At 32.6% G+C, this 12575-nt stretch overlaps 1 long non-coding RNA gene across 8 annotated transcripts in view; it reads right to left on the bottom strand.

Moving 5' to 3' along the window:
• LOC140843357 (uncharacterized) overlaps positions 1 to 12575 on the bottom strand; it is a 778257-nt gene that overhangs the window by 377855 nt on the left and 387827 nt on the right. The window lies entirely within an intron of this gene.

Here is a 12575-nt window from a genome sequence, read left to right as displayed (position 1 = left end):
TAACAACTCATTATACCTAGTAGTTAGTATTCCTCTTTGTTCATCTTTAAATTTCTTTATTGTTCTTTACAATTTGAATTTTTATACACATTTTAGAGTCAAGTTGTTAATTTTGTCAAAAAGAAAGAAAGAAAAAGAAAACCCTGTCATTCTGATTGGGTTTATATCAAATTTATACATCCATAGATCAATGTAGAAAAATCTGTATATTTAAACTACTTGAAGTTCTCCAGTTCAAGAGTATGTTCACATTCCTCCATTTGCTAACATCCTCTTAATTTTACTTAAAAATATAGATTTCTTACATATATTTTAGACTAATGTTTAGATATTTAATGCCTTTTGATTTTGTTACTTTTTTACTTTTTTTTATAACTGGTCCATTTTATATAAATACAATTGATTTTGGATATTGTAACTGCATATTGGATTTAGTATATTGACCTTGCATCCATATACATTGATAAATTTACTTATAACTGATAACTTCTTTGTAGACTTTTGATATGGCACATGTACAATTATATCAAATATGAGTAATTACAGCTGTATTTATTTTCAATTACTGTGCTTTTTAATATTTTTGTCTTGTTTCTTGGCTAAGACCTTCAACACAGTATTGAATGAAATTATTGAAAATCAATCATCTTTTCTCATTTCTGATCTCAGAGAAGAAGAGTTAAGCATTTCAGTTTAAGTATAATGCTTAGTATAGGTTCTATGCATATACTTTTTATTTGAATATCAAATTTCTATTCAAATTTGTATTAGAATACAAATTTTGTATTAGAATACAAAAACATTTCTAAGTATTTTAATCACAAATTAATATTGAGTATTATAAAAATCTAATGTAAATAGTAAAGATACACTATCTTTATTGCTTAGTTGTTATGATTATTTCTTTGCTTTCCTTATTGTATTAATATAATCTATTTCCTGATTATTTTTTGGCCTTTCATTGAAGTGCACAAATACTAGATCTACAACTCAATGATATATTCATACACTTAACAACTCTTTGTAACCAATATGCAGACTAAGAACTGCCCTAAGCCCCTAAGCCATCCAATGCTTTCTCTCAGTGACTAACCAGACTATGCTAACTTCGAATTCCATGTATTAGTTTTACCTTAAGATCTTAACTTAACATAAATTAAATCATTTATATGTACTCTTTTTTATCTGCCTTTTCGCATTCAAAATTATATTCTGAGATTCATTTTTCTACTAAAAAACATAAGTTGCAATTTGTATAATCAATTTCTGGAGTATTCTATGTGCAAATATACCATCAATTACTCTTTTTCTGCTATGATAATCATTTTAGCAGTCCCCAGTCTGGGGATTATTATAAATAGAACTATTACTATATATAGTACTGGATGGCATGACTAGTTGGTATCATCTTGCTGATTATAATACTGTTGATAAAAACTTATTGAATGCTAGTCCATGTCTTTCATATTAATCAGAGTGAAAAATGGAGTGGAATATTCATAGGAAAATTTTCTAGACACATGATGCTAAAAAGATTAGGAGAAAGCATTGTTTGTGGGCAACTGACCATGTTATTTCTATATATTTGGGGGCAGATTTTGTTTCAGACGGTATTTTCAAAGTTTACCTAGTAAATAACATTGGAAGGTAAAGATAGCGTCTAGGTTAGAAAAATTATTTCCTTTGTTTCTTTATTAATAAAGATACTATATCTCTCTAGAGCAAAAGTTGGGCAAGTTTACATGCAGCTTCCTTACAAGAGTGGGTTTTTTCTAACCTAGGTGTTTCTCAGGTGTGAAATGAATGCATTGTATGTGCAGCTTCTACCTGGGTCCATCTCAGCACCATGTCAGCTTCTGAGTGAAGAATCTTGAGTTTTCTGATGACATCTATGAAACTGAAGCAGACTGGTTTTGACATGCATAATCTTACACCTTTCACAAATTTTGACATATATCTCTGTTTCATTTTGGATATTTATGTTTTGGGTTACCTTCTAGCTTAATAATCTTCTTTTCACCAGTGTCTAATCTGATCATCAATACATTTACTGAGTTCTTAAGTTCATTTATTATAACTCATAGTTTTAATTACATTTATTACTTTACAATAGATTCTGATCTGCCAACATTCTCATTTTGTTTTTGTCTTTTAGCTTCTTAAACATAAAAATCATTGCTTTAAAGTGTGTGACTGATAGCTCCATTATCTGTATCCTCTATTGCTCAGTGCCCTTGGCCAGTTGATTCTCTTCATTTTCATTCACATTTTGTTCCACATATGCCTGGTTAATTTCAATTGAGTGCTTCCATGTTATATTACACCTTCTTAATATAATTTGAGGCTCTGAATAATGTAATCTTTACCCAGAGATAATTTATCTTTGCTTCTGGCAATGTTATAAAATTGAGATGATCTGAAATTGACCAGTTTTAGTGAAGGTTTATCTCTTTCCAGTTCACTTTCATTCCTTTATTGTAGCTGTTTGAGAGTTCATTACAAATTCTATGGATTTTTTTCCAGGTGGCCTTGAACTCTAACCTTGTCCTTATAGGTCCATGGGTCTGTGGAAAGCTTTACTCAGCAACCCAATCTCAACTGCTACTCCCAAATCATTACATTTTCTAAAAGAGAAAAGGCTCCAAATGTGTCTTCTCTGGTCTCCCAGTCCCTTCTTTTCACAATTCCTCACGACCTCGTTCTTCTCTGATGCATTTTTTTCTTTGGTTCAATAAGTGGTTGTTCTCAGGGAAGAATTATTTCAAATCATACAGACCAACCTTCCACGGAGCACCAATTCCTCAAATTTTTTTAACCCAACTTATTTATCTCATTTTATTTGTCTCTAAAGACAATATCTCCCAATAGGTCCTCAACATGTCAGTCAGTTATATTTCTCTTGGTTATTCCCCATCTATCCTAAAGTTATATTTAGTTATGTCTGCAATCTACATTTATAGTATTTATTTTCAAGAAGGAAATGCTGCTTTATATTATTAAATATTGTATATGTATGTATAACTTATGTAAGTATCACATAGATATATAGACATGTCATATATGTGAAAGAAGACCTTAAAATGACAATGGAAAACACATATTACAAATCTTTTCCCAAGACTATGCAGAATTATTATTGTGTTTTTCTAAAAAACCAAAACGTAAAAGAGAAAAAAAATGACATATTTCAGGGATCAGAAAGGAATGCTTGGAGCTAGCATTTCCTAGGGATCCAGAATATCACAGTTGACAATTGTTCAGAATATAGGCTTAGAAGGAATGGTGTGTAAAAGGAATTTGAAATTTCACTTGAAAGTAACACACATTTGACTTATTGAAATCCTGAACCCATCTCATTATCATATTAGCAAATTTTTAGGTGTAAAATTATAAAAGATACCAGCAATTGTCATAATAACCTTATCACTGGAATGATTCCCTGTTCTGAGGAGTAAAGAATTTTCCAGTAAGTTAAGTGCAAATCCCTGTAGCTCTTACTCCCTCTCACTACCAAAATAATATATCAAAAGCAATTACAAGGGAGGGGATGGGGCTGTGGGTAAAATAGGTGAAGAGGATAGCAGAACAAACTTCAAATTGTAAAATACGTTAGTCATAGAAATGGAAGTGCAGCATATAGAATATAACCAATAATACTGTAATATCTTGGTACGGTAACGGGGGAACTACACTCACTGTGACAAGCATCTAGTAATGTATATAATTATCAAGTCACTATGTTGTACATCTGAAGCCAATATAATATTGTATGTCAACTTTATTTCAGTATAAAATAATAATGTAAAAAAATTATATATCATTAACTGAATCATAGCAATTTAGAGACTTTTAATATATGATGATGGTGATTGCTACTACAAACCAATTAAATCATTTTGGTCTGAAGTGAAATTTAAAAAACCTTGGAGGATAATTGATAACCCATAATTGCAGTGTCTTTTCTACAGAAGATCCTCTTGGAGTAAATCAACTCATTCCCTACTGACTTATACCCATTGTGCATATGGTAATGTTCACTTTATTCTCATAAACATAGACCAACAGTTTGCTTTAACCTAAGTGGTACACCAATATATTTTAACATTTTTTCCCCAGGGCTAGGTAATTTCTCAAACTTTGTACCACTTGTTAGTCTTCAGGGGTCTTTAAAGTCCCCTCATTCTAAAAGACATCAACATATTGACCCACTACACTGATAACATCATGCTGATAGGACTGTAGAATTCAAATTAATTGTATAAATTATTTAATGACATAGTAATACATTTGTCAAACAGTGGGAAAAATATTCCACAAAATATGTAAGACTTCCATTTCAGGGACAGGTCCTTGATTGCTCCATGTCATAAAATAAATTGCTGCACCTTTTGCTCACTTACTACCAAAAAACAATGCACAAGAGGTTTAATTAAACATGTTTACTTTGTGGTCTGAAAGACAGCCAAGCTTAAATAGACTTGCAGCAAGATAAATTAGTTAAATCTTTATGACAGTGTAAGTCAGTTTGCTGACCCAGGAAACCAAGTACCACTCAAGTATTTGTGATGTTTCAGAATGTTCTACAGAGGCTGTAACAAACCACAACTAGAAACCACACTGGAGACTTTTTAGTTTTGATGCAAGATCATGTCATCTTTTCATGAATCCATGATCATTTCCAGAAGCAATTTTTAGATTGGTAATAGGCCATGAAATAGTATAAAAGCTAAAACCTTGAATGGTTACCACATTATCCTATGCTCCTAAATGTTATGTTGACTCATTTTGTTGAAATGTCATAATGTTGGGTGCACATTATGCTCAAATAAAACTTGAGGTATATATGTAATACCTGATTATGTGCAAATAAATTGCATGATCAGACTAGCCTGTTACCCTTCCCATTGTGCATATTCCTACCAGGCAACTTCCTTTTACCCTTAACACACACTTTTCTCATAAGGAAATTTTTTTGATCATCTGACAAAGGAGGTGGAAAATAACATTTTATTAATGACTCTACCTTACATATCAGTAAAACAACCAGAAATGGACTGTGGTAACAGTGTAGTTTTCTTAGGAGTGGTTCTGAGGCCATGAGGAAAAGGGATGGCTTGCCAAGAAATATTTTTTACAGCGGCGCATCTTGTAAATCATTTTCTTTGGAAGTAGATATGACATGGTTTAAGGATATCCAACATTCATAGTAAGGGTGGTTAATTTTATAGAATAGTCAAGGAAATGAAGGAAACAAGTTTGAACAATTAGGAAAAATAAGGAAGATTCTTGCAGCAAGATTTTGTATTAGGACCCAGAATGTGAAAATATTGGTGTCACATATAAATTCTTATCAAGAGGCCATTATGCCAGAAAAGATTTCAATATTCAGCTGGATTATTTAAGAGTACTTAAAATTCCTTAAGCTTAATATGTAAGTGTCCCTCCTTCAGCTGCCACTGCAATGTTTTCACAAAGACCTCACAAATGAAGACGTTATTTAGCAAATAGGAAGCTATGCAGAAAATCAATGGCATGGATTTCTCACAACTTATGCTATTTTAGTTATTGCTACCACCGAGTACTCAAACTTGCTAGAAGAAATAAACAGCTTCAAGCCACTAATATTATATAATATAGTAAGAATATCTCTGAAACACACCAACTTTATTTACCCCTTTTATCTTGTATTAGTAGTTTGTCTTCACTCAAACAGATAGTTCTTTAAGTTTTAAAAATACTTTCTTTCATGTCTCTGCCAGTACCAAAGTTCATATACTAATAAGTTATGACAAACCACTTTAATATTATATAGAGCATTGCTTCTGACTGAGGAATTCTTTACACAGCAAAATACAGGAAGGCAGTGGACCAATGTCCACAGAGATCATTAGTTTTCCCCCTCAAGTATCCATCCTAAACAATGTCATTCAAGGTGTAGAATATATGCTTCACAGGTTTGTAAGTTGATAAACAGAAATAAGGGATAATACCTCCCATAGGTACTCTAAAGTATTGATTCACAAACTATTTGCTTACTATTTCTGTGTAATTTTGTGCAACTTAGAGGTTTTAGTACCTCAAAAAAGACAGACTTCTACTAGTGGATCTATGATTCCATTGAATTGGAAGACGTAACATCAGTTCCCTTTTGGGGCTTCTGATGGTTTACGGGTAAAAAGGAAATTAGATTTTGGTTTTGGTGATTCATACAGATTGGAAGCATGGGAGAGTTGAGATAGAGCCAAATTTTCTCTAAGAACACCTCATTGTTCTTTTATTTGTAAAGTTGAATGTTAATGAAAGACCATTGTAACAGTATAAAAGCAGTACCACCAAAGGCTCAGATCTTCCAGAAATAAAGATTTAGGTTACAAAAAAAAAGCTTAGAACCTCACCAGCTGAGTTCAGGTTGACGTCAAAGGAACATTATATAGTTAATGGAGAACAATGATCTTAATTCCATCTATGGTTCAGTGATAGGCTGCAGAAAATTAGGAATTATATTTTCCTAAAATTAATTTGCTTTTCTTTTCAGATACATCTATATCTATATCCTTCTTTATTACTTCTTCTACCAAACTACTTATAGTTATCCATACAACTTAATTTGTGTGTGAGATAATATTTAGGCAGCATCAGATCAGAAGTAGAGAAGAAATGGACAACACTACAGTCCCTGGGCCTGAGCATTATATGTAATAACATTGAGTCTGCCTCCCTTTGGGTCACATGGTTACATATGCATGAACTTTGCATTGAAAAGGGGATAGTTGCATTATGTTTCTTGGGAGAAATTTTTTGGTTTTGGAGTTCATATATGGGAAGAAGGGTTTATGTGGATGTTGAGCAGCCAAGTTTTGGATTATTACGGTCATTTGTTTTGTTTTTATTACTCAGCATTTAAAAACACTACCTTTTTAAAGTTAGTCTACTAGTGTGTCATTCTGAAATTTTCCACCTATGCTCTGGAAGAGGCATTCACTATTTTCTTTTTTCAGCTACTGGAGATTTGGAAATGAGTACATGACCTACAATCACTTATTTAAATGCTCTCACCTGAAACTTTAAATATTGAATGGGAAAAGCTTAAAAATAAGTGGCCAATTACAGCAGTGGTGTGGAGAGTTGAGTTCAGGTGACGTTGGGAGCTAATGCGGTGGGGCCATCAGGGTAGTCCAGAAGAGTTAGTTTCTGTGATATGATATCTATTGAATTTTACATTGCTTCTTCCTTTTTCCTGACAATTTCCTAAATTTTGTTCCCTAGTCTTTTTGATGATTCTTTGAGCAGCTATATATCCTTTCAATAAGTTACTTTTCTGCTTAAGTTAGCTACACTTAATTTCTCTTGTTTCCAAACTGGAACCCAAATTAATGTGGTGGAGGAAGCATATGTGTTGCTAAGAATCTAAAGTTTATGTAAACCCATGAGTGACAAAGCTTATTTTACCTCATATGGGGTAGGCAAACTATGAGTAATGTCACAATATAAAAAAGTTATATATCAAAGAATAAAAACATGGAGAAAGATGTATAGTTCCAGAAATAAGAATTTATATGAAGGACACAGGCAGAAAGATGCAGTCTTTGGAGTAGATTGAGTAAAAGATTCATCAAAGGCACAGGTACTCTTGATTATTAAATGGGTGTGGAAGGTCGTAGTAGAGATTTGGCTTTAACTTTATATCAATACCAAATCACCCTTTCACAAATGTGTCTGACTATAACAATTACTTGGGGACCTTATTAAAATTATGAACCCTCCAATGTAGATGCTAGTGTATCAGAGTAGGGATGGGTCTAAGGATAGCTATACTTTTATCTATGTCCCTAGATAATCTCACAAGCCAAAGTGCCTGGGACAATTCTGAACTAAAAATAATTTTGTATGAGTAAAAGTACTAATTATCAACAGATGTTCAAACTTCAGATAATTATGATTCAAAAGATACTTCTGCTTATAATAATAACACAGTCATGCTTTTTGATAACATTACCCAGTTTTAGAATGTCATCACTAGCTCAACAAATGAAAAAGAACTAAGTTATTTTATTATGTTGCTTGAAAGCAGCTTGGACTTGAAAGTGCAGAAAGGGAGAGTTGATTGTCTGCGGCTCCCTGAAATAGTCATGCATTACTTTCAAATTCAGTTGGCAAGGATTCAGTCCGAAACATCTGCAAGAATTTAGCACTGAGCCATGTATTCACTGATCTCTCTACCTGTTACTCTAATTACTATACTATAAAATTTTCATTTTTTACTCGGGCTCCCTCTGATGCTGCTGAAGATCACAGAGTAAGCACAGCGGGGGAAAGGAGTCAAAGACAAGAAGCTATGGAAGAGAAAGGAAAGAAAGGCAGGATAAAAGAATTTGGAAGCTACATGTCATCATGAAGCTATATTGCAAGCAGAAGATGGTCCAAGATCTCACATTTATCACATTCAGTTTTTCCTAAATCCAAATACATTTGAATCAGCTTCAGTCATGTTTCCTTTGTGATATAACTAGCACTGATAAAGAGGTAGGCTATTTTTACATATATGATTTTGAGTGTCTATACTACAATGCTTTGGAAAGAGGAATCGACAAAAGAAATTAAAAAAGGAAAGAGTTGTGAGAGAGGTCAATACCCAAATGGTAACTAAGTTCATTATTCCATAAATTGAACTCTCAGATTCAACATTGTTTTTGGAGTCACAAATACAAGTGGAAGTAAAATCCAATATAAACTTCTTTAATTAAAATGAATTTAGAAGTTATGCTGCTCAAAATCCAAAGTTTAATAAAACTAGACCCAGGTGCTCCAGCGTGTCCCTAGTATCCTATCTTTGGTTTTAAGGCTGGCATGTTGTTCAAATAAAGTATCACCATGCAGGGTCAGCATGCATGTGACGCCACAGAAGTTCATGATGATGACCTCCACACGATTAGCTCACGTGAAAAACAGGATCTGCCTTTCTAAACACATAAACCAAGTAAAGACCAGAGATCGGGTCTCATAGCCTCTAATTACATTACATGACCTAATTTGTGATCAGTTATCCTGAATTGCCAATACTGGACCATACACCTGTCTCTGGAGCCACGGGTGAAAATGACTTTACCTTAAAAAATGGAAAGAGAATTGGAAAAAAAATGGTACCTTATAGTAAATTTAGGGTTTCAGTACTAGAAAAACAAGGAAAGGTTATTGGGCTTGTGGGAAAACCCACAAAACCTATTACCATATTTGTAAATTTATATAAATCTGTATCTTAGATACTTGGATGATATTTTCAGTCCCAAATTGAGTATAATATCAATTACAATAGGCTGAAGTACTCTAAAAACACACAAAAAAGTTAATTACAGGTTTTTGAGAGTACCCACGCTATACTCTCTTCCGAGTAATAATTAACAGCTGGGTCTACTTCTTTCTGTTCATCATCGTTTAAAAAAACAAAAAAAAAACTTCCATGCTTGAACAGTTTATTTTGTTTCCAAGTGCTTCCAGAATAAGCATTTATTTCTTAATGTTGCCAAAACTTGCAATTAATAATTAAAATGTTTATCCTAAGGATTATTCTCAGTGGCAAAACACTGCTAACACAGGTTTTTATAACAAATATTTGAGCATAGCTTCTTTAAAACATCCAAATTGAGAGAAAAAATGAAATGTTATCATACAATAAAGCTGTCTTGAGTTTTAAAATAATTCTGTAGGCTAATAATGGTCTGATGTTGAATATTCTTTTACTTTGTAAATTTGATTCCTAAAAAATTCATTTACTGAAAATATTAATATTTTTTAAAGCTTATATTTAAAGAGAGTCAGTTATTTATGTTTCAAGTACAAATTTAGTATTTGATAGCAAGAAATGCACCTCAAAATTAAAGTTAATTTATTATTCAAACAAAGGAAAATGAAGATTCTGGTTTAAACATAAACATATCCATACTCTTGGTTGTAAGCAATAGAAAATCTTTCTTAAAGTAGCTTAATAAGGGAAATGTACTACATGCCAGACTCCAAGGAACATTTTGGAAACCTCTAAGAAACCACAACTTTTGTGCTACCATGACTTTTTCCTGAAGATTTAATTTTTTTGTTTTAATTAGTTTCTTCTTTTATTATGCTAAGGTTCACTTTATACCCATGTCAAGAGAGACACCAAAAGCTCTTATCTTTAGTTTCTTTTTGCAGTGAAAAATATTACTTTCAATACTAATCTGCTTTCAATTTCTGAATCCAATTGAGCCAAGTACCACCCTTAGTTCAGTCAATTCTACTAAAAAGACAATTTCCTTATTAAACCTATGAAGGGAACAAGAATAAACAAAAAGTGCTCAGTGCTGAATGTTTCAGGTCTTACATTAATAAGTTAAGTTGACATAAAATTCATTTTTACCATTTCCTATTTTATCCTTACTTATAAATAATATACTTGTGAAAGGTGAATGAACTCTCCAGCTACTGTGGTTCTTCTCAGCTATTTCCTTAAACCTGCGTCTTCAGGTTAGCTGAAATGCATTGGAATCCAAAGATTCCAATCAATAAAGTTAAACTTTGATAAAGCTAAACAAGATTAGACCCAATGGCATCTTATTTCATTTGAATTCCTATATTATTGCCTTGGTTTTCCCTATTATGTTTGTCTACCTTGAATATGTAAATTACCTGAAGTTTTTTGTGTATTTCTTTGACAAAGAAATCTGGGTAAAAATCTCACATTGATAGGGGGAAATACTTAAAGCATTCAACATTTAATTGTGCATACTGGTAGTTTTCCTATGCGAGATTATGAAGTAAATACTTTCTTTTTAGCAGTGTAAATCACATCTCCTATGGTCTACATTTAAGTTTCATCGCAGAACAGGTGGAAGGAGTTTGCATGCCAAGAAGTCTCCCATGGTATTCTCAGTTTGAATGCTTGAACTCAAAAGGGGATCATCTGACTTGTAAACACTTTAACTTTTAATGTAACCGATATGAAACTGGCAGCACACCACAGAGGTATGTCATAGATTACTCTTCACGTGATAGAACATTCTAAAAACTGTTAGGACGTTGTTTTTAATCTTTAATTCAGAATTTCTAAAAATAAAAGAATACATTGCTTGTTGTCAAGCATAACACATCTATTTCTCTCAATTAGCAAACACGTGGTCTCTCCCTGTATTTATAGCCTAAAATTAATAACACGTATGGTTTCCTTTATACTTTCATACTGGTTTTTGGTACTAAAATTACATCAAAGAAGTCACAATGATAAAGGCCTGAGTGGAATTCACCCTTGAAGAAACTATTTCTAAGCCCATGGTTAAGTATTCCCATATGGCTATGTAGGTGCAAGTAGTCTCTTTGTAGACTGTAGGATCAGAATAATTTTTTATGTGCTTTTCTAGAACCAGGCTTTGGGATCCTTATGGAAGTTTAGGGATGTTATTTCCAGGCACAGATGTAGGGAGAAATAATATAATAGCAATATGCTCTTTAAAAATCCATTTCAGCTGATTGACTTCCACATTGTGTAGAAAGAATTACACACCATGACCAAGTGGGATTTATCCTAGGTATGCAGTGCTGTATCAACATTCAGAAATAATTTAATTTAATCCATCATATCAATAAGCTAAGAAAGAAAATCATATAACCATATCAGTAGACGCAGAACAAGCATTTGACAAAATCTAAAATCCATTCTTGATAAAAACTCTCAATAAACTAGGAAGAGAAGGAAACTTTTTCAACCTGATGAAGAATATCTAAAAATAACTTACAGGTAAAATCATACTTAATGGTGAAAAACTTGAACCTTTCGCGATAAGATCAGGTACAAGGCAAAGACTCTTGACACTCCTTTTCAACATTGAGGAGTTCAAGATATTTTCTGTTTGTAGCTAGAATTATGAAACTACTAGAAGGAATTTTAAGTTCAAGATAATGCAAAAGACTAGAAAATGAAATAAAATGTATATAGATAAGAAAGGGAGAAATAAAAGCTGTCTTTGTTTACATGTGACATGATCACCTATATAGAAAATCCAAAATAACTGACAAAAAAAAAATTCCTGGTACTAATAAGTGATATTAGCCAGGTTACAGGATACAAGGTGAATATACAAGATCAATCACTTTCCTATATCTCATCAATGAACAAGCGGAATTTGAAATTAGAAAGATAATATTTTCATTAGCACACAAAAATGAAGTATGTAGGGATAAATCTATTGAAATATGTACAAGACTTATATGAAGGAAACTGTAACACTGATGAATGACATCAAGGAAGAAATAAATGGAGATATACAGCATATTCATGGACATGGAACTTTATTTAAAATTATATCACTATAGAAGACACAACAAGAAATATTGCTATAACTTGTGTTAGGGTTGAGGCACTGGTGTTTAATAAGCTTCTTTGCTGTTTGTAATGCTCAGATAAGGTTGAGAAACACTGCATTGCTCCACATTACATTTGGTTCCTAATACAACTTTTTATCAAGATACTGTTACATTCTTTCCCAGGAAAAGCAACATTGGGGTGTTGTTAGCACTGAACAAAGGTTAGGTTAGCACCTCATTTCTTG

Source organism: Manis javanica, chromosome 9 (assembly GCF_040802235.1).
Source record: "Manis javanica isolate MJ-LG chromosome 9, MJ_LKY, whole genome shotgun sequence".
In the NCBI taxonomy this organism is placed as follows: domain Eukaryota; kingdom Metazoa; phylum Chordata; class Mammalia; order Pholidota; family Manidae; genus Manis; species Manis javanica.
This window is presented reverse-complemented; position numbering and strand designations above follow the sequence as displayed.